At 40.1% G+C, this 21,055-nt stretch overlaps 1 long non-coding RNA gene across 1 annotated transcript; it reads left to right on the top strand.

The window, feature by feature from the left end:
* The first annotated feature begins 372 nt into the window (after positions 1–372).
* LOC127528759 (uncharacterized) lies at positions 373–19,000 on the top strand. Its single transcript, XR_007935373.1, has 3 exons — positions 373–480; positions 13,261–13,435; positions 18,944–19,000. It is a non-coding gene; the product is annotated as an uncharacterized LOC127528759 (long non-coding RNA).
* The last annotated feature ends 2,055 nt before the right edge of the window (positions 19,001–21,055 follow it).

The raw sequence follows: 21,055 nt of genomic DNA, 5'->3' as shown, positions 1-21,055 counted from the left end.
CAGGAGACAGGCCAGTTCCTTGTGGTGCTCCAGTGTTGCTCACACAGTCTTTGAGTCTCACACACTGTGGTCTGCCAGACAGATAGTCCATTAACCAGGACACCATTGGCTCATCCACTTGCATATCTCTGAGCTGATCCCTTAACAGGAATGGCTGGATGATACTGAAGCTGCTGGAGAAAACAAAAAACATAATCCTCACAGTGCTGCCAGCTTTGTCCAGGTGAAAAATGGCTTTGTGGAGCAGATCATAATGGCATGCTTCAATCCATTCTTTGTCCAATAGGTGAGATTAATATTTGCCAATAGGTGAGATTAATATTTGCCAATGTTGATTTTGGTTTGCACCTTTTCCGATGCCTTTTTTTTTTTTTTATCATTTTCTAGGTTCTCTTTCTGTCTCCTGTAGAAGGAGCCTAAATGGAAGGACCCAGTGGCTGTCCTGAAGACAAGTATGGAGACAACTGGCACTGTGCATGGGTGAGTGCCGTCTAAGGACTGTGAACAGTCAGCTAATAAACATATGGGACATTTGTAAACATTTCTTTATGCTTGTAGTTCTCGGGGCTTTAGAGTGTTTTAAAGTAATGGGCTCCACTGACCATTTTCTATTTCAAAGACGCTGAGCAGCCAAGTACACCAGTTTGGCTATCATTTCATCCAAATGGTGGAAATAATCTGACACTTTCATGATCATAGGTCACCATGCGTCTAGACATTAGTCAGTTTTGTGAGAGCATCAGCAGCCAGGGGTTAATGCCGAGCACCAGTGCCAACATCCAGCCAACTTCACATTATTTCATGAGCTTGTAAGTTCAGGAGGTAATTTTTATACCATGAATTACTTTCTGGCTGTCACAATCTGCTCTAATAATTGTCGACTGCAATGTCTGAAAAGTGCATGGAAAAAACAGGCAGACGGGCAGACTCTTTACGCTTACGCTTGCACTCTAGTCGACTCTGCTGTGATGCCGAGAGAGCAAAAACCAGCATAACGTATGTACACACTCTGCAGTTGAAGACGGCAAGTCTTTCCTGAGGACATTTAAGAGGCTATTTGATATCTGAGCCAGTGTTTCCTGTTCTGTCTACAAAAGAGAAGTAACATGATGATTTTCACATTTAGGAATGCAGTTGACCATACTGGAGCAAAGCTACGGGAAATTAAGAATTTTACACTAGAAACCCAGCCAATAAATAGGAATTGTTGGTAACTAGCCTTAGGGAAACGGTCAAAAGACCAGTGCTGGAGAGCCAAAGTGTTTAGCAGTTAGTCAATGACAGCTTAAGCCATCTTTTGTTTTGGTATGCCAGGAACAAAGTTTGTTTCCAGGAGAAGATTACTTAATAGTATAAAGTCCATCCTTGTTTCATCCCAACATAATCCAATTCAGGTAAACACCAAAAACTTAAGAGCAACTCAGAGTGATATGGTCAAGGGCATCCTTACAACCAGTCAAAAAGCACAAGTAGTCAATTAGATATTTGAAGAACATCACAATAATTTTTTGATTTGATATACTTAATTAATCCCTGACTGATTAAAGGAAAGTATATTTGGAGGTCAGAGTGCAGGGTCAGCCATTGTGCAATTTTCAAGTGTAGGGCCTTGTCCAGGGGTCCAATGGAGTAGGATTCCCTTCTGGCAATAATGGGATTTAAACCAGCAACCTTCTAGATACCAGCACAGATCCTCATGTAACCCATACTCCATGACCATCCCATTCCTAAGGTCTCAGCCCAGTGGAGCACTAGTGGCACCTTCTGTGGTCGCCATGGTTTCATCCCTGCCTCTATTGTGTTTTCTGTTTCTTTAACTTTTTTGATGTCTTTAATTTTGTAAATATTAATTTTGTTTATTGATAATTGTATGTTTAAGAGTGATGTCTGTTGTGTTGTAGCAGCACACAAATGGCAAAAAGGTTCAAGGCCTCCAAAACAAAACCAAAAAGCAGTCCAGACTCTCCACTAGCCTGCCCAGAGGAGGCTCACTCCCAGGCAGCCTGTCTTCCTATTCCAACGGCTGGCTTCGTCCTACACCAGGCCAAATGGACTTTAGCATTAAAAGTTTAAAAATATAAGTAATGTTCACAAAATTCAACCCTAGCAATTGGTTGGGAGGGAGGGTGTTGTTTGCCCATTTCCTCTGGTGATAAAATAATTTTTTTAAATAAAAGAGTTATTGCAAGAAAGCTGAAATACACAAAAAGGGCAAATTAGGCAAAAAGGACTTGCCTAAAAAAGCTTTCCCCAGTTGCCAAGTCTGAAAACACTAAACAAAAATCAAAATCCTTCAGCAGAGCAAAAATGTCAAAAAGCCAGAAAAAATATAAAAAGTAAGAGGAGAATTCTGAAACACCAGTGTATACAAATGTACTGCAGAGGAACTGCAGTTCCCATCAGCCTTTATAGCAATGGGAGCAGTTCCTCCGTGGTGATTGACAGGTGCCCTGCCTCTTGGGGAACCACCCACAAAACACAAGGGACATGACAGAAAAAGTGATCCATACATAGAAACCAAATAATTACTTGCAGATAAGGTCTCCCGCAGATAAGTCAGGACTTGATTTTACAGTATAATTTCTGGTATTTTAAAATGTTGGTCGTATAAGTCGAATGCGGAAAACTCACGCTATTGGTCCAAGAGATTATGATATGCTAACGCCCACCTGAGAGAGTAATCACGGTGCACACTGCCTTTTTTTCTATGTATTGTGCCTACATGACTACACAATAATACCCAAACTATTCCAAAGAAAAGTTTGCACCGATTTGTGTTTTTTGTATCTCACACCCTCATACACCTTTATCGTATGAGCATCCCTTATCTATGATGGAGCATTCAATCAGAAGAAAATATGAAGCTGGTTTTCAATTAAACATTGTTGAAGTAGCAAAAGAAATTGGTAACTGCGCTGCTGCAACAAAATTTGATGTGTCTGAGAAATTGATGGGAGACTGGAGGAGGCAAGAAGATGTAAAAAAAAAAAAATAAGTGTCGCATTTTTGAACAGTTGTATAAGTCAGGGTCTGATTTTATGATCGATTTTTCGGGTTTCAAGACCCGACTTATACGTGAGTATATACGGTAACAAAAATAGATAATTACGTAAAGAATAAACATAAATAGCAATAATAACCTAAAAAATAATATTTCAGATCAGGAAGGAATTTAAATTTAAGCAGGGTGGAACCATGGCTTACACATAACATTGTTGGCTTTGTGGTGTCTAGTTCTTTAGGTTATGTTGCTTATAGCCCATTTGTGGAGCCTAAGGGGATGAGGCCTCCTAACACTGCAGCTAAGGAAGCAACAGGCAAAATGAGTGCTTCAGCACCGCTTCTGTGTGAGATTTCTTATTTGGATTTGTGATTCATTCTTTGGTGGATTTACTGGCTTTGTTTCCTACCCTCATTTCAAGCTACTGTTTCTGATTTTTAGTTTTTGGATTTGTTTGCTTTTAGGTCTGCCTTTTAAGTAAAATATACAATGTTGCTCATTATTTTACTCCTGCTTTATTTTGGTAATACTTTTTGAGTCCTGTTGAATAAATACGTAAACATCAAGGATATACGGTATATGTTGAACTTTCTTGAGCCATAGCTTTTTTTTTTTACATTTATTTCTCTTCCATCCTATTTGTGACTTTAAAAGGTTTTGTCCTGTTTTTCGGCCTCTGCAAGCCACAAACCTACCCTTTTAAGTTTGGGATTAGGCTGTGGTGGTGAGGCCTTCTTTTTAGATGCAGACCTGAAATGGAATTAATGCCCTTATTTATCTACTGTCTCAGAATTACACCAGGGAATTGCACTAAAAGTCTGACTAGGATAAATCTACCTTAGAGATGGACATGAGACTATTTATGAAACGCGCTTCACCCAGCTAGGTGTATGAGTTCATGTCTGAGATTGAATGACGTCACAATTTTTATGTCACCCAGAGCCACAAAATAGCGCTCATGAAGGCGATTTGTAGTTTCCTTGGAAATCATGATGACGTTTCGTAATTTTCTTATACTAACGCTACAGCTTTACCACTAAGATAATAATAATGATAATAGTATTTAAAGTATTAATAGGTGGAGAAAAAGAAGAAGAAAAGGAACAATAAGGAAAACATAATAAAGTAAGATATTGCACTAAGCTTCACTTACTTGTGGCAGCTTCGCAACAACATCAAGAATAATACCATAATGAGCACCAGGATGGAAAGACCGAATGACACACATACTGAATGAGAGTAAAGCCCAGTAACATGCATGCTTATTTAATAATAGATGATCCACAGCTGTACTTTCAGAAGAATAACATTCCCGCTGTTATGGCCATGGGAAATACCTCATAAAGTAACAGTTACCAAAACTTGCCCCTAATATTCTTGCTCAGTCTGATGTCACACTCACTCTTCCAGTGTTCCCAATTGTCTTTAAACCTTCCTGGTCTTGTAAGTTGAGTACTTTGAGTAGTGAGAAAATCGCTATATAAATGTAAAGAATTATTATTATTATTATTATTATTAAGTTTGTAGTACTAGGGTGTTGTACCGTGTTAGCCATTATGAATGTAGAGAAAAGCCAAGCAAAATGACACCTTTTATTGGCTAACTAAAAAGATTACAATATGCAAGCTTTCGAGGCAACTCAGGCCCCTTCTTCAGGCAAGATGTAATTACATTTTATTATTAGAGAGTTTGGATTTGGCACTTTAGTCCCTTTCTTGTTTAAGGATTAAGGTTATATTTTTTTTCTAAATTTTTATTGAAGTAAATACATTTTTCTTTCTTACTTTTTGGATATATTTTTATTTTACTTTTTGAATATTATGGAGTTCAAGTATGTTGTTATTTCTTGTAGAGAGCCCAATGTACCTCAGCACAATTTCTCTCATTTACCTTCCTTTCCTTTTTCAGTCCCTCATCCTTCCTCTCCTCCTGTCTCCATACACACTGGAGGTAAAGCTCTAGCCAATAAACACCTTCAGGGTAAATTGCCCTGTCACTTCCAAGGTCAGGATTACCCTCTGGAACCAATGGAGGTGCCCATTTAGAACACCACCTAGTGACCATAGGTGTCCATGCAGTCATAAGTCCCAGCTCCTATTTAAATTGCAAGTAAATGATAAGTTTGGTATTTTTCAGTTTAGCGCTGTTTCTTCGTAATCATGGTATATATTAATTTGCCACATGAAATTCCATTCTAAAGAGGAACATTTTATTAATAATAAAATAATAATAAAAATAACAACCCTGCTTTTGCAATTTAAAATTGAGCTTATAGATCCTGGGGTACCATTATGAAGAAAAGCCTTAAAACTTACTAAATACACCCATTTTTCAAGCCAAACTATTATTGTATTGATCTGCCTCTTGAGATTACACAAATATTGAAAAATAGCATATCCATGTTTTAAGAAGATAAAAAAGAAAATCATTTTTGTGAGATTCAACCATTTTAAAAGGAGACCAGATGTGCACTCCATGTTGCCAGCTAACCTGTCTGTCTTCAGGGAGGACGTACTTGACCCCGCAGGCATTGATTGACCTCAGAAGGTCATCACCAAGCGCTGTTATGAACCTTATTGAATGTTGATATCCAGGTGAGAATTTCTGTGTCAGTTCGGTAGACAACTGGACAATAACAATTGAATCAGGCACACTTACACTCACTTATGTTCTATACAGAAGCTTATTTCTTTTATACTGCCTGCTGCCCACTCCATTGATAATGTGTGCAAAACAGCACAAAGGGGCTCAAATTGTTCTACTGCTGTAATGCCTGGCTGGGAGCAGGCAAAAAGATCTTTGATAAAGGATTGTGAGATGAAATTGTAAGTGAAAAATGAGCCAAACGTCTGAGGAACTTGAAAGATAAAGAAAGTAATTGTCAACATCCAAACATTATGTTAAACACACATACAGTTAGGTCCATAAATATTTGGACAGAGACAACTTTTTTCTAATTTTGGGTCTGTAAATTACCACAATGAATTTTAAATGAAACAACTCAGATGCAGTTGAAGTGCAGACTTTCAGCTTTAATTCAGTGGGGTGAACAAAACGATTGCATAAAAATGTGAGGCAACTAAAGCATTTTTTTAACACAATCCCTTCATTTCAGGGGCTCAAAACTAATTGGACAAATTAAATAACTGGAAATAAAATGTTCATTTCTAATACTTGGTTGAAAACCCTTTGCTGGCAATGACAGCCTGAAGTCTTGAACTCATGGACATCACCAGATGCTGGGTTTCCTCCTTTTTAATGCTCTGCCAGGCCTTTACTGCAGCGGCTTTCAGTTGCTGTTTGTTTGTGGGCCTTTCTGTCTGAAGTTTAGTCTTCAACAAGTGAAATGCATGCTCAATTGGGTTAAGATCAGGTGACTGACTTGGCCATTCAAGAATTTTCCACTTCTTTGCTTTAATAAACTCCTGGGTTGCTTTGGCTGTATGTTTTGGGTCATTGTCCATCTGTATCATGAAACGCTGCCCAATCGATTTGACTGCATTTAGCTGGATTTGAGCAGACAGTATGTCTCTGAAAACCTCATAATTCATTTGGCTGCTTCTGTCCTGTGTCACATCATCAATAAACACTAGTGTCCCAGTGCCACTGGCAGCCATGCATGCCTAACCCATCACACCGCCTCCACCGTGTTTTACAGATGATGTGGTATGCTTTGGATAATGAGCTGTTCCACGCCTTCTCCATACTTTTTTCTTGCCATCATTCTGGTAGAGGTTGATCTTGATCTCATCTGTCCAAAGAATGTTTTTTCCAGAACTGTGCTGGCTTTTTTAGATGTTATTTAGCAAAGTCCAATCTAGCCTTTCTATTCTTGAGGCTTATGAGTGCCTTGCACCTTGCAGTGCACCCTCTGTATTTACTCTCATGCAGTCTTCTCTTTATGGTAGACTTGGATATCGATACGCCTACCCCCTGGAGAGTGTTGTTCACTTGGTTGGCTGTTGTGAAGGGGTTTCTCTTCACCATGGAAATGATTCTGCGATCATCCACCACTGTTGTCTTCTGTGGACGTCCAGGTCTTTTTGCGTTGCTGAGTTCACCAGTGCTTGCTTTCTTTCTCAGGATGTACCAAACTGTAGATTTTGCCACTCGTAATATTGTAGCAATTTCTCGGATGGGTTTTTTCTGTTTTCACAGCTTAAGGGTGGCTTCTTTCACCTGCATGGAGAGCTCCTTTGACCGCATGTTGTCTGTTCACAGCAAAATCTTCCACATGCAAGCACCACGACTCAAATCAACTCCAGGCCTTTCATCTGCTTAATTGATAATGACATAACGACGGACTTGCCCACACCTGCCCATGAAATAGCCTTTGAGTCAATTGTCCAATTACTTTTGAGCCCCTGAAATGAAAGGATTGTGTTCAAAAAATGCTTTAGTTGCCTCACATTTTTATGCAATCGTTTTGTTCACCCCACTGAATTAAAGCTGAAAGTCTGCACTTCAACTGCATCTGAGTTGTTTCATTTAAAATTCATTGTGGTAATTTACAGACCCAAAATTAGAAAAAAGTTGTCTCTGTCCAAATATTTATGGACCTAACTATATAAGAGAGAATTCTTAGGGTTTTATCCACAAATTTGGATGAAGTTTTTACTGACATTCTAGTTTGTATATGCAACATGCAGGCTATTAGAGGGCTAGGACCACTGGTAAAGAATCAGATATTAAAAATATTATCAGGTTCGTGATCAGCGACATTAAAACAGCATAAAATGACACACCACACGTCCATATTACTGATTCCCATTTTTTTTTAAGTTTTGTGAAAAGTACTAACTTTGACCCCACGTATCCCATTAGGGGATAACTCCCTAGGGTCGGTTGATGTGGCATGCACAACTTCAAGTCCTTCTGATCATTTTTGCTGCGGACACCTAATCGTTTACTTTTTATCATAATGGTGTAATTTCCCTACACAAAATCAGCAGCGAAGACGAAAAGTGCAAAATGGGTAGGCCTGGAAACAAGTGGGTGGGCCAGCAATAAGCCTTTCCGTTGGGGAGGTGGGGGGTTCCCCTTATTGTTTTGTGCAGCTTCATATATTGGCAATCAACAGAGGTCTGGGGTGGTTGTGTTTCCTTTATGGTAAGTGAAATAATTAACAATTTGACGATTAACAAAAATCTAATAAAAATGTTAGGGAAGGGCCTTGCTTCTGAATGGGCGGGTGTGGGCCACTATTATCTCCCATAGCTTTGCTCCTACACAAAATATGGTCCAAAAATGTCCTAAAAATTAGGGGTTTTCGGGTCTACAGGGAAAAAAAATATGATGGACCCCAAAAAGCTCAATGAATTGTATAATCAGACATCAGGACGAGTCAAACTTTATATCATGTTTAGGGAATTTTCTCGTACTGGTGAGTCAGGAGGCACTAAGCAAAAAAAACGAAGTGGTTTCAAAGTGTTCACAAGTAATTCTTGTGAACACAATATAGCTTGAAATTAATAATGATCATTAAAAAAATATGTTACAATGTGATTAATGGGTACCGAGTGGTCTGGGATGCTGTCTCACAGCTATAGGACACTTTTATCTGCCCAGGGTCTGGTTACTGTGTGTAGAGTCATCATGTACAACTGAATGCCATAGACATACATGTTAGGTTCATTGATGACCCTAAATTGCACTGGTCGCCTGTTCAAGTGGGGTTCCTGCCTCTGTCTCTCTGATTTGGACAAAGCAAGAAGAGGGGATTGATGGATATTTTCATATGTTATTTTTAAAAGTAAGTGAAAACTAAAAGTAGGTTTTCAAGACATTCATGCAGTGGCTATTTGTTATAAATGAAAAATTGATTCCTCACTGTGTACTGTATGACATACCATTTTCTAAGCTACCTAATCCTGAGCAGGGTCACTGCAGCCAATCCCAGCAAGCATAAAGCATAAGGCAGGAACCATCTGTGCGCAGGGCATCACAGGGTGAACACACTCAGACACACACAGTAGAGCCAATTCAGCGCCACCCATCCACCTAACCTGCAAGCCTTTGAGCTGTAGGAGAAAACCCATACACACACAGAGAGAACATGCAAACTCCATACAGGAAGGACCTTTGAAGACGTGAATCCTGGTCTCCTTACTGCAAGGCAACAGCACTACCACCACGCCATCATGCCACTCCAATACTGTATGCTGTACTCCTTACATCTCACTTATAAAGCAACTTTTGTTTTCTTGCGATGACTCAGATTTCACTTTTTCGGGAACATGTGTTAGCTGAGCCCTGGTGAAATGTGCTGATTTAGAATCCCACTAACAAATGGATTTAAGTGAAGCCCGTCTGTCTCCATCCCTGGAAACCACTTTATGAGTAAAGTAAATAAGAGGAGCATTTATTTAGTGCCTGGCACACTTCTAATGAGGTTATTAGCAATTTATTGACTCTTTCATCTAGAACAGCCCTGCTGTGACTGAGCCTCAAAATGGTAATCCAAGAAGCTCCAAGTGAAGCTCATGAGTGTGAGGCAGGCACCTGGTTTTCATTCTGGACAGAGTGCCCATTTTTATGTGGATTCATAACGTAAACTAAAAGAAATGGGTTAGAGAGAACAAAATTAGTGGTGTTTTCAGCTAATCTCAGCAAATGATCCATCATACTACTGAATATGGTCTAATGAGATTTCCTGGTGTGGATGAAAACATTTTAAAGGACCGGCACGGCCACAATGAGGCCGATGTCACGATCTGTGGAGCACCACATTGGCTTTTCATGAAAGCTCCAATTGATCAGCCTTGTGTGACTTCAGCAGAAAAAGAAACATTTGCGGTCTTCTGAAATTATTCTCCTTGAGATCACAGTATGATGAATGTGAAGTCGATGTGCTTTTTTGTTGTTTAACAAAATTATTAAAACAGAATGGGTAATGGAAAAGGCCATTTGACTAGCGGCATGAGGGTTACTTTAACTCAGTCGACCCAAGTGGCTTTTATTGTAGGAGATAGCTGACCATACTCTCCTAACCTTCTTCAGCTTGTCTTGAAGTTTGTCTCTGGAAGCTTACATGTGAAAGAGGCTTTGGCTCATAGCTCATATAACAACTGTTGGTGACCCTGTCCTCACCTTCAGACTTTCTATGCAGACTTGAGTATCTCCAAACCTCTGCCTCCTGCTCTGTTAAGTCACACTTTTCAGCCTATCACAGTCTGCAGCTCTATTTGGTGTTATACTGTCAGGATGACTGCATCTATGGTTCTAATATCTCTAGACCCCAGAGGGTTTAGTAGAAGGAGCTCAAGGCAAAACAGAGAAGTAGGTTCAAACATGATCAGCAATCATATCCTCCTTTCCCCTATCTCTGAGCTTGGTATCGCTGGGACTGCCCTCAGATAGTTCGACTCCAATTATGTGTCATGGAAAAGAAAGGTGTCAAGCATACACCTGGCAAGAATGGAGCTCCTAAAGGATCGGCGCCTTGTCCTCTTCTCTCTATACACTTCCTTACTAGGCCCCAACAACCAGTCCAGTGGTTTCTGTTAAGAATACTATGTCAGTGATTTGCAGCTGTACCTGTCATTCCCTCCAGAGGAGTACGCAGTAACAACCATAATGTCTGCATGTCTCACTAATATTGCAACCTGGATGAAGGAGCACCATCTTAATCTGGCAAAGATGGACCTTCTTGTTACCCCATCTCTGATAAGCTTTGATTCTTTATTGCTAACACCTTCCAAGTTGGTACGCAGTCTTGGGCTGGAGATCGTTGACCAGCTGTCCTTCATTAACCAAGTTGCAGCAGTCTCTTGGTCTTGTAGATTCACTCTATAGAACACCCCCAAGATCAGACCATATCTGACAGACAATGCAGTACAACGTTCAGCCCATTCTTTGGTCTTGTTACATCTGGACTACTGTAACTCTCTGCTGGCAAGAACACTGGCATGTGTCATCAACCCACAGCAGATGAATCAAAATGCAGCAGCACATCTGGTGTTCAACCAGTCGAGGTGGGCACATGTCACTCCTCTCTTCAGATCACCACATTGGCTCCTTGTAGTGGGACACATTAAGTTCAGATCCTTGATGTTTGCCTACAGAGTAGTCAACGGGTCAGTACTTATACTTAAGGAGACACCTGTGAAATCCTGTGCTTCTTCTCAACCACTCTGGTCTGCTGATGAACAGCGTCTGCTGATGCCACCTCTGCATGGCATCAAATCTCAATCCAGACTCTTTTCATCTCCAGGCCATCGGCTGGTGGAATGAGCTGCCCACCTCCATTCAAAATTCTGACTTCCTCAATGTATTTACAAAGTGTGCAAAGACGCTCTTGTTCGGTCAGTTTCTGTCTAACCGATATTAGCAGTTAGGTTTTGTAACCTAGGAATTGGAACTTGCCTGCATTTTGTTCTGAATTGATTTGGAAACTTTGTTCTGTAACGCTCCTAAACAGTCCCCTAGTCTGATGTTTACTTGGTTATGGTAACCTCTTTTGCAAGTCGTTTTGGGTAAAACATCTGCTAAGCAAATAAATATAAATAATTTTCTCTAAACTACAGAACAGAGGCAAAGCCAATGGATAATCATACAGCCTGAATGGATAGCAGCAGCTCCTCCTTCTAGGAATGTGGGCATGCAATGTGTCTAGATTAGGGGTGTCCAGCTCTGCTCCTAGAGGGCCACAGTTGCTGCAAGTTTTCATTCTAACCATCTTCTTAATTAGTGAACCGTTTTTGCTGCAAACTAACTTGTTTTGCCTTAGTTTTAATTGACGTGACTCAGACCCCTTAGTTGTTTCTTTTTCCTTAATGAGCAGCCGAACAATAATGAGACGCAAAACAAGCAACCACACGACCAGCTAACCTGAAAATAAAGAAAGGTGAAGGTCTCAGTTATGTTGATCTGCACAGGTGACCAAAACATCTTGATGGTGTTCTTAGAAAAGACAGAAAACCAACCTTTTGATATGTCAGAATGAGAGCAGCAACAAGTCATGATATTCAATTGGTTGGAGTTTGAAGCTGCGATGTAGCAGACCATCTGTTGGCTCGTTTCAGGTCTAATTTCTTTTTGGCTGCCATTTAATGAAGAAACAAATCAATTCAGAAGACTGCATTCTTAAAAACAGGGCTATGTAAATGAAGGGAAAAGGAGTTAATTAGCACCGAAAACTAATCACTAATTAGGAAAACGGTTAGAATGATAAGCTGTAGCCCACCAGGACCGGAGCTGGGCACTCTTGGTCTAAATATCAGGTGGCTCTTTCAATCTTGTGTTGTGATTCTGAACTGACAGGTCAATGGAAGAAAATACAGACCCTAAGGTGCTAGTGGGCTGTATATTTATGTTGGTCTTGTGCTTTCCAATTTTACCCCTTGGACCTATGTGGTGTCATTGTTTAGGAGCCACCACACTTCCCATGGCAATCCTGATCATGCATGACCTACAATATGTAATCAAACCTTCTACCAATCGATGATCAACATGTGGCCTGGAGAGAGAGAAGAATGTGTCTGTTGGCCTTAGCAAGCTCTGCCTGTGGTTAAGGTGTGAAGCTAGATTAGGTATCAAGTTAGCCAGCCTTAAGTTCCTCTTGTGACTGTTTCTGGCTGGTCATGTGGTGAGCAAAGCAAACAAATCTATTAACCAAACAAATATGGTGGGAATCTTCTGTAGAATATAAATAAAATTTATTATTATTATAATACAAGAAGATTTTCCTAATATATGCTTCATCATTATAACGACATATGAAAATTTAAAACAGCACACTTGTACACAGTCTGTTCCCATATCAGCTGCTAATATGCCAGTATATGTTAAAATACATAAACATGTTCAGTAAAAGGCAGCTCAATCTATGTGTGAATATATAAAACTGGCAAAAAAATAATGTATACAGTATGTGTGAATAACTATTTAAAACATAAATCACAGCAAGTATATTTGTTGCAATCTACATTTCCATGTTATCGCTTGACAATCTTTTTGCCCAAGGAGCCTCTTTAAATGACTCTTTTACTAACACGTTTTCTTATTTTTCTCCTGCGTCATGTAGTTCAAGTTTGTCTTACACTTAGGACCTTATTGTAAAATTCAGATTAAGGTTTTGATCCCCCCATTTGGTGACACATTCTGTACTTTGTCCACTTTTCATCATGTTTTAACCTTCTCGTTCACTTCATTGACTTATTCTAGTATGAATACATCTACAAGCCTACCAGTAGTCTGTCTGTGGCTTGTGATATCCTCCTCTAAATTAAATATTTATCTTGTTCTTCCGCTTCTTGCAGATGAAAGTGCTGTCTTTTCATTTAGTCCTAAATTCAGAATAAAAAGACAAGGGTATGGACATTGACCAAGGATATAAAGGCACAGTACCTGCCCTGAAAACATGGACACACCTGAAAAAGCAAATAGATTGGTGGATATTGTCAGCTGTAACAACAAGTAATAGCTAGCATATAGGTTGGTAATTTTTTTTTATTATTAATGTCTAACAATATCCTAATTTTAAAATGTTTAACCTGTCACAGAAGCTGAATAAGCCAGTTATTGCTTGGACTCATTTATAATAATAATTAATAATTCCTTACATTTATATAGTGCTTTTGAAGGTACTCAAAGCGCTTTACAGAAACAATAGGGATCATTTCAACCACCAGTAATGTGCATCAATAGCCATTTTGTGGCAGGATGTTCACCACACATTAGCTGTTAAGCGGTGAAGGGGTGAGAGATAATTAACCATTCAGAAATACGGGATGATTAGGGGCCCAGAATGACCAGACCATGGTGGGCAATTTAGCCAGAACATTGGGATACACCCCACACTTTATGAAGGATGACCAGAAAGACAGGACCTCAGTTTTACATCTGATCCAAAGGACTGCGCCATTTTTACAGCACATTGTCTCTGTCACTGCACTGCGGCATGGAGATCCACAGTCAGACCAGTGTAGGTGCCCCCTGCTGGCCTCACCAATACCTCATCCTGCAGTAACCCAAGCTTTTCCTAGATGTTCTTGGGCCTGAACATGTTTAACTTCAGGTGGATGATCTCTTCTGAAGTGCATGTGGTATGGCTGCTGACCCCACTAGATCAGATAAGAACGTTTCTTAAGTGCTGTTCTGGGGTACATAATTTGAGGAAGGTAGGGTGGCCGGAGGTTCTCCATCGATCTGGAGGTAACCGTAAACACAGAGTGCTTTGCTATAATCTGCACCCTCACTGAGTTTCAAAGCTGCTGCTTTGATACTCTATCTGTGATATCAGAAGCATGCATTTAGTTGTACAGGTGACACTTATTGACCTCTGGAGGACTAGTTTTGGAAGCATGAGCACCCTTTCCTCTTCCAGGAAGACGGCCTGGGGGAATACAGGTAGATAAGATAAAAGGCCATGGATAGGATATGGCTGGGATTGGCTTAGCTTCCGTCAAGTCAGTATTGGATGATGTTATGATAAGGCTTACACTATTTGAGTTTTTGAAGGCCCATTAGTCTTAAAGCCATTTATTTTTTGAATGTCTGGTGTTTTTCTCATTTTGTCTTTCTTAATACGAGTTTCACAAATATCAGCTGATGTTTGAGAATTCTGTTTTTGTCAAGTCCTCATTATTTCCTTCTCTACCTTTCTTCATCTTTTTCTACACAAATAATATTTGTCATCTATTCGCAGAAGTCCACTCAATTCTTGAAACTGCTTGGAGCAGAGACGGTTTTGCATGGCGTCAGCCCTTTCAGACCATTCTTTGTGTGTCCTTGAGCAGCGTTTCCCTCGAGGGCCATTAGTTCTTATTGCATCACAAATCTCAGATGCTCTAAGCTTCCCACAATGGCCACTGTAATGCGTTTACCAGAATCTGGAATAGTGGGATACTAGCTTGGGTCAGCTGGCGGCAGTTTTTCAAAGTGAAGTCAGTTTTTACGGTGTTTTATGGTGTTATATTTAAAAAGAGAGGAATCCAAAAAGTAAAAAAAAAAATTTAAGATCTTCTGTCCAGTTTTCTGAGCTCATTTCTTCCATTACAGAACATCACAGCAGCAGTTACAAAAGAGAAACCAGTGCCAAGCAGGGTACTAACCCATCGCAGAGGACAGTTGGTCACATTGTCCCAGCTAAGAGCCACAAGTCAACCTAATCTGCACATCTTTGGAAGGCAGGAAGAAAGCTGAGTACCCAGAAAAACTTCACATGGACACAGGAAAAACGGGATCCCCATCAATGTACTGAACCTGGGAAAATGGACATGTGAGGCAGCAATGCATAACACAATGCAAGTCTGAAGCAGGCAAAGAGAATTTAAAGTGGCACCACATATTATCCTCTTGTGTTCGCCTGTGCAAATGATGTCCTTGTCCTAGAATGTCACTTCATTTGGTTTACCTGTATAGTGTGTCACACACAAGCAACTTCAGGGAATATCTGCTGCTAATTCCATGCCAAGTCGAGGGTTGGCACTGTCACCTAATGGCTTTCCTGTCCTTTTGCTTTCAAAACAGAAGATCAATGGCATAAAGAAACAGTGACGTCACTTCTGGTTCCAGCCACCTGAACCCACTTCTTACTTCAGGGCCACCTTAAAAGAGCCAACACCACCACCACCACCACAACCTTTTCAGTGTATGGCTCAGGCCTGTGAAGGTGTTATATGTTGATGATTGTCAGTGTTTTTGTCTGCCTTCTGGGGATCACATTGGGTGCCCCAACACTTCATCATTGCTTTTACCTTTTTACCTTACAAGTGGCAATGACTTACCTGCCAATTTGCTCTGCAGCTGTGGGGCTCAGGTTGCCAAAAACGAGAGCTGACTTTGCCCAATTGCCGTAATTCTAAAACCTGCAAGTCCCAGCTCAACCCCTTGCTTTTTCAATCATGAACCACAAGGCAAGGGGGTTAGAAAGAAATTGACAGAGAGGTGAGCCAGTCCATAACTAGCTGAATAGGAGTGAAAGAATCAGTGGTTGGATTTGGGAAGTCGTCCTAAGATCAGTGATAATATGGAAGGATCTGAAATTCAACAGAAGTGTTCATTTGAGAACTGTTGGGAATCAAATGTGTGCTGAAACACTAACTCTGCATGAATTGGTAGGATCTTTATATATAATACACTGCTGTGGCTGTTCGTTTGTCTGTCCAGGTTTTTAAATCATCTGTAGCTCACAAACCGTTTGACCTATTGGCCTGAAATTTGGTGCACATATACCACGTGATGTCTACTATCCACTTTCATGATGATGATTGACCTCCAAGGTTATTCCTCTTTTTATTTTTATCTTATTTTATTGTAGAATCAACTCTCAGCAATAGCCAGCAGGGCGAACGTGTGGCACATGCGTACGGGTGCTGTTCTCATCCCTACCACCTTCGCCGTCACTTCCCCTACCTCTTCATATCTTAAATCATTCTTGAGGCAGATTGAAGTGCCAGCTTAAGTGAAAAATTAAAGAAAACATACTAAGTAATTGCAACACAAGCACTGACTTAATCAGTTTTAACACAATAAAAATTCCAATGAAAGAAAAGAAGAAGCGGGCCGTTAGGGTGGAGAAAAGAAGAGCTGCTCAGGAAACAGCAAGCGCATCAACCTCCGAGCAAACGAATGCTAAACATACAGAGAAAGAGTATGATAACTATGAATGCTCAACTCAAGTGTATTTGTGCAGTACGCCATTACTGGTTGATAATATTATTGTTCTGGAAAGCTGGTCCTCAATACAACATTTGGATGGCACATTAATGTATTTTGGAACTTTACATGGAACTTATGAGTCATGTGTTAAGAATCAGACTTAGCATATAAGTGTTTGGAGCTTGTAGTTTTACGGCATCTCAGTAGATGGAGCAAACTACAAAGATATTCTTAATCAAAAACCTGCTCAGAATGCTCTGGACATCAAAATGGGATGAAGGTTCACCATTCAATAGGACAATGAGCCTAAGCACAAAGCAAATACGAGTACAATGTAAAAAGTATAGTAGCTTAAGGACCAATTTGGGGATGGCAGTGAATGATCAAGGCCAGAGCTCAGACCTGAAACCAACTGAACATCTCTGGAGAGACCTGAAAGTAGCTGCCCACCGGTGGTGTTCATCCAACCTGAAAGAGCTTGAGAGGATCTGCAGAGAAGAATGGCAGAAAATCCCCAAATCCAGGTGTATGAAGCTTGTCACATCAGACCCAAGAAGTTTCCAGGCTTCCAAAGGGGCTTCAGTGCTGTACTGAGTAAAGGGTCTGAATACTTGTGTCAAAGAGAGACTTCAGCTTTTCATTTTTTTTAAATAAATTTACAAAAAAATTCTAAAATCCTCTTCTGCTTTGTCATTCTAGGGGTATCGAGTGCTGCGTGCATGGGGTAAAAATGAATTTGAAAGATTTTAGCACATGGCTACCTTATAGCAAAATTTGAAAAAGTGAAGGGGTCTGAGGACTTTCTAAATCCATTGTAAGTGTTCTCTTTTGGCCCCCTTCTATATGCTGGCGTAGCCTCCTTTCACAGCTGACCCCTCAAGATGTCCCTGTTTCTTCTGTAGGGTCTCTTTCTCTCTCAGGTTTGGTCTGCTGACATTACAATATTTCCATTATCTAAATTTTAATTTTCGGCACATGCATTAAACATACAACCTTTACTTAAATAGAAATGATGAGCCAAACCAAATTCCAATAAAAGGTGCATTGTTTGCTTTTTTTATAATTTGAATTAATTGTTGTAGATTTCTTTAAAGAGACAAAACATTTTTTTATAAACGCTCAGTGGCCAGATCACATATTGCCATGTTCCTGTGTGGCTAGTTGTGTTTGTTTTACCGTAAACTTCTTTGGGGTGTGAGTGGCACAATATGACTGGTGAAGCCCCTTTTCTTCTTTTATCATTTTGAGCCCAGTGCTCTTCCATGATTTCTGATGTTTTATTTGCTCTTCTTAGCTGACACACTGTCCTCATTGTCAGGGCTCTGGGCATTCAACGTGATAGGCCAGCAGTCTTTTTGAACGGTGTTTAGTTCCTGGGGTCTCATGATAGATTTGTGAAGACGGTTACTAATGTGAACAGCCCTAAAACTCTTCTGGTAACCACTGAAGGAGTCAGCTGGTCTCAAGACTGGCACCTCTCTAACTTATGAACTGACTGGCCCCTCCTGCCCCTTATTTATTGATTAGCATTTAGGCTTATATTCAATAAAGGCAAATGAAAGTACATACAGTTTCAAAGCCTACTTTAGTGTTTTAAAATATTCTCTCTAAATCATCTCGTGCAGAGATCTAATTATTGCGTAATTTATAAAACTAGAATGTCTACAGTGCATGCCAACATAACGAGATGCTCAGACAAGGAGGTCTATGACTCCTTGGACCACACCACAAATTTCTTTCCTTTGAGCCTAGTCAATGGAAAAAGTAAACAATAGCTGTTAGGAAATAGTTTGGCTAGTTTAGTACAATCCACATTAGCTTTGATAACTTGAATGTGGTAAAAGCAAACTGTAAAGTACAAGACGTACCTGTTTTGTTTTATTAGACCCACTGCCGCTGTGTGCTGTCCAGAACTAAAACCAACAAGGGAGCAGCGTAACTAGAGAGGCAGCGCCATCTGCTGGAAGAGAGTGGAACAGACATTTTTAGTTGAATTCCTGGGTAACAATTTTGCATAGCCTTACATTCTCAGATCCACTTAGTACATTGTATGTTTGTTTTAAATATTTTAGTAAATGCAAAAACTAACAAAAATTAGTACATTTTTATATTTTTTTTCACCAGAGGTTCAGTTGTATACATACATAAATTCTGCATGAAGCAGTTGTATCATGTCCCACTTTCTGGTTTGTTGTTTGAATTTACTTTTATGTTTTTAATAATATAATATATTCACATATTATTTAGAGATTTTATTGTTGTTTCTAGGAATTATATTATAGCCTGTTCATGTACCTGGAGTTTAAATAAATGTGTAAGTTTTTCACTTTTTGTTTTCAGGTAATGCAGGCATCACTAAACATGTGCTGTGGAATCAGGTACAGGAATACCTCAGGGAAGCTGACTGAGCTGTTTTCTCTCTAATAAAATGAAATTTTGAATTTGAATGCACTCCTGTTTATTAGGGTGCTGGAGAGTAATGGTGTGTACTCCTATTACAGACTCATTTTTAATTAGTGTACAAGGGGGAGTCAAGCTAAAGTTAGAAAATGGAATTTATCAGAAAATGGAATGAACCATAACTAAACTGATAATGTCAGTTCTCAATGTCATCTCCACCCTTCTCAATGCCCTTGCGCCACCTGCCTGGATTCCAGCAGAATAAAAGGTTTTGTCTAGTCCTCTAAACCACTGGTGCACCCAAGTTATTGTCGAACACTACATGCCGAGGGCTACTACAGTAACTAGTGTGCAAGTTACTGTGACTCGCTGGAGACCAATGTGAATCCTACTATTTGATCCAAGCGGCAGGGACTGCTCTCTCAAGGAGTCCTTTTGCTACAAGACAATGCCCACCCACACATTGCTAAGAACACCAAGGCTTGTCTGGAGAAAGTGAAGGTTGAGGTATTGCCACATCCTCCTTATTCACCAGATTTGGAACTGTGTGATTGCCACCTTTTTTGGACCGCTAAAAAACATCTGAGTGGTCATCGATTCAAGACAGATGACGACGTGAAGAAAGGGGCGCACAAGTGGTGGTGAGGACAAGACTAAATCTTTTATTCTGCTGGAGTCCAGGCAGGTGACGCAAGTGCATTGAGAAGGGTAGAGACAACACTGAGAAATGACATGATCAGTTTTGTTAAGGTTCGTTCCATTTTCTGATAAATCACATTTTCTAACTTTAGCTCGACTCCCCCTCATATTATCTACCCATCCATTTTGTAAGTAGTCTTTAACCAGCACAAGGTTGTATGCCGGCAGCATTGGATGCTGGTCATGACTAGTGCTGATTGATGAAATATGCTGAAGTGTTTATCGCAGCGAATTTGTGAGTTTGTGGACGACCTCGTTAGCTATATTTTCCCTGAATGTTTGCCATACGACCGACTTAGTCAAACCTTTTTTCCCAGCGCCCCATGATAATTTACGAGGTCAGTGTGACATCACAGAGCTGTAGCATAAGACTATATAATGTTGAGTCCTTCCATCACAGGCTCTGTGGGTGTTAGTGATGCCATTGTCACATTAAATGACTTTTTGTCGTGGGGTATGTCAGGTTTGCCAATGGCAGTCACTGATAACCTGCGAAATTACATGACTAAACATTGCAGCCCATGTCACATTTACCAACTGTAGTTTTCCTCACCCCTTTTCCTGAGAGCTAAGACTGTGTTGCCTGTTGGAGCAACACAATATGAAGGGTTAGCAGCTGCAGCAAGTTCAGCTGTTGTCCAGCTCTGGTAAGCATAGATTTAAATTTTATCAGAACGATTGTTATCTCCATTCTGCATGAGAACATGAGATAAAAAATATTTCTTGGTCATCATTACCATCTATCAGGGTTAAGTAATATCTTCTTTTTTGGTTGTTATACCTCTAAGGATAAGTTGTGTCAGAGGGGAACATTTTTGTACAATGGGGGATCTTTTTTTTTCTCTTAGGCAAATTTCCTGAATAATGTGTTACAGGCCATTGTTGATGTGTCTGCTGCAAACAAGTCACCTGCTTTGAAGATCAGACTGCTGGGGTGATAAGTGAAAAGACAAATGTCCTGAATAGTCCTGTTACTGGTTATTGTGATGGCTGTCTACAGGATATAAATATTTGCCTGTCTTGCCAAAAAGTCACCTGATTTGAAGTTTTAACTGCTTAAATATACATACAAATACAACAGAACTGCCTGCTTCCTTGGAAAATGTTTGTATTTACCTGGCTTGAAAATTATCATGTCTGGGGACATTGGCTTCTAATCTGCAATATGTGTACTCTTTGACAGTTGGCAACAATACTTTTTGTTGAATCTGACATGTACCATTGTCTAATCCATCGTCATGTTGATCTAGGCAGAGACTGAAGCAGATATATACTTCTGGGCAGTGGGTGGTGTTCGGATGGCACAGAGTGAGGGAACGGTCCACTGAGAACACTGCCAAGATCACTCGCACA

This window comes from Erpetoichthys calabaricus, chromosome 7 (assembly GCF_900747795.2).
Source record: "Erpetoichthys calabaricus chromosome 7, fErpCal1.3, whole genome shotgun sequence".
Taxonomy (NCBI): Eukaryota; Metazoa; Chordata; class Cladistia; order Polypteriformes; family Polypteridae; genus Erpetoichthys; species Erpetoichthys calabaricus.
Note: the sequence above shows the minus strand (reverse complement) of the source record. Positions and strands in the feature narration are given on the sequence as shown.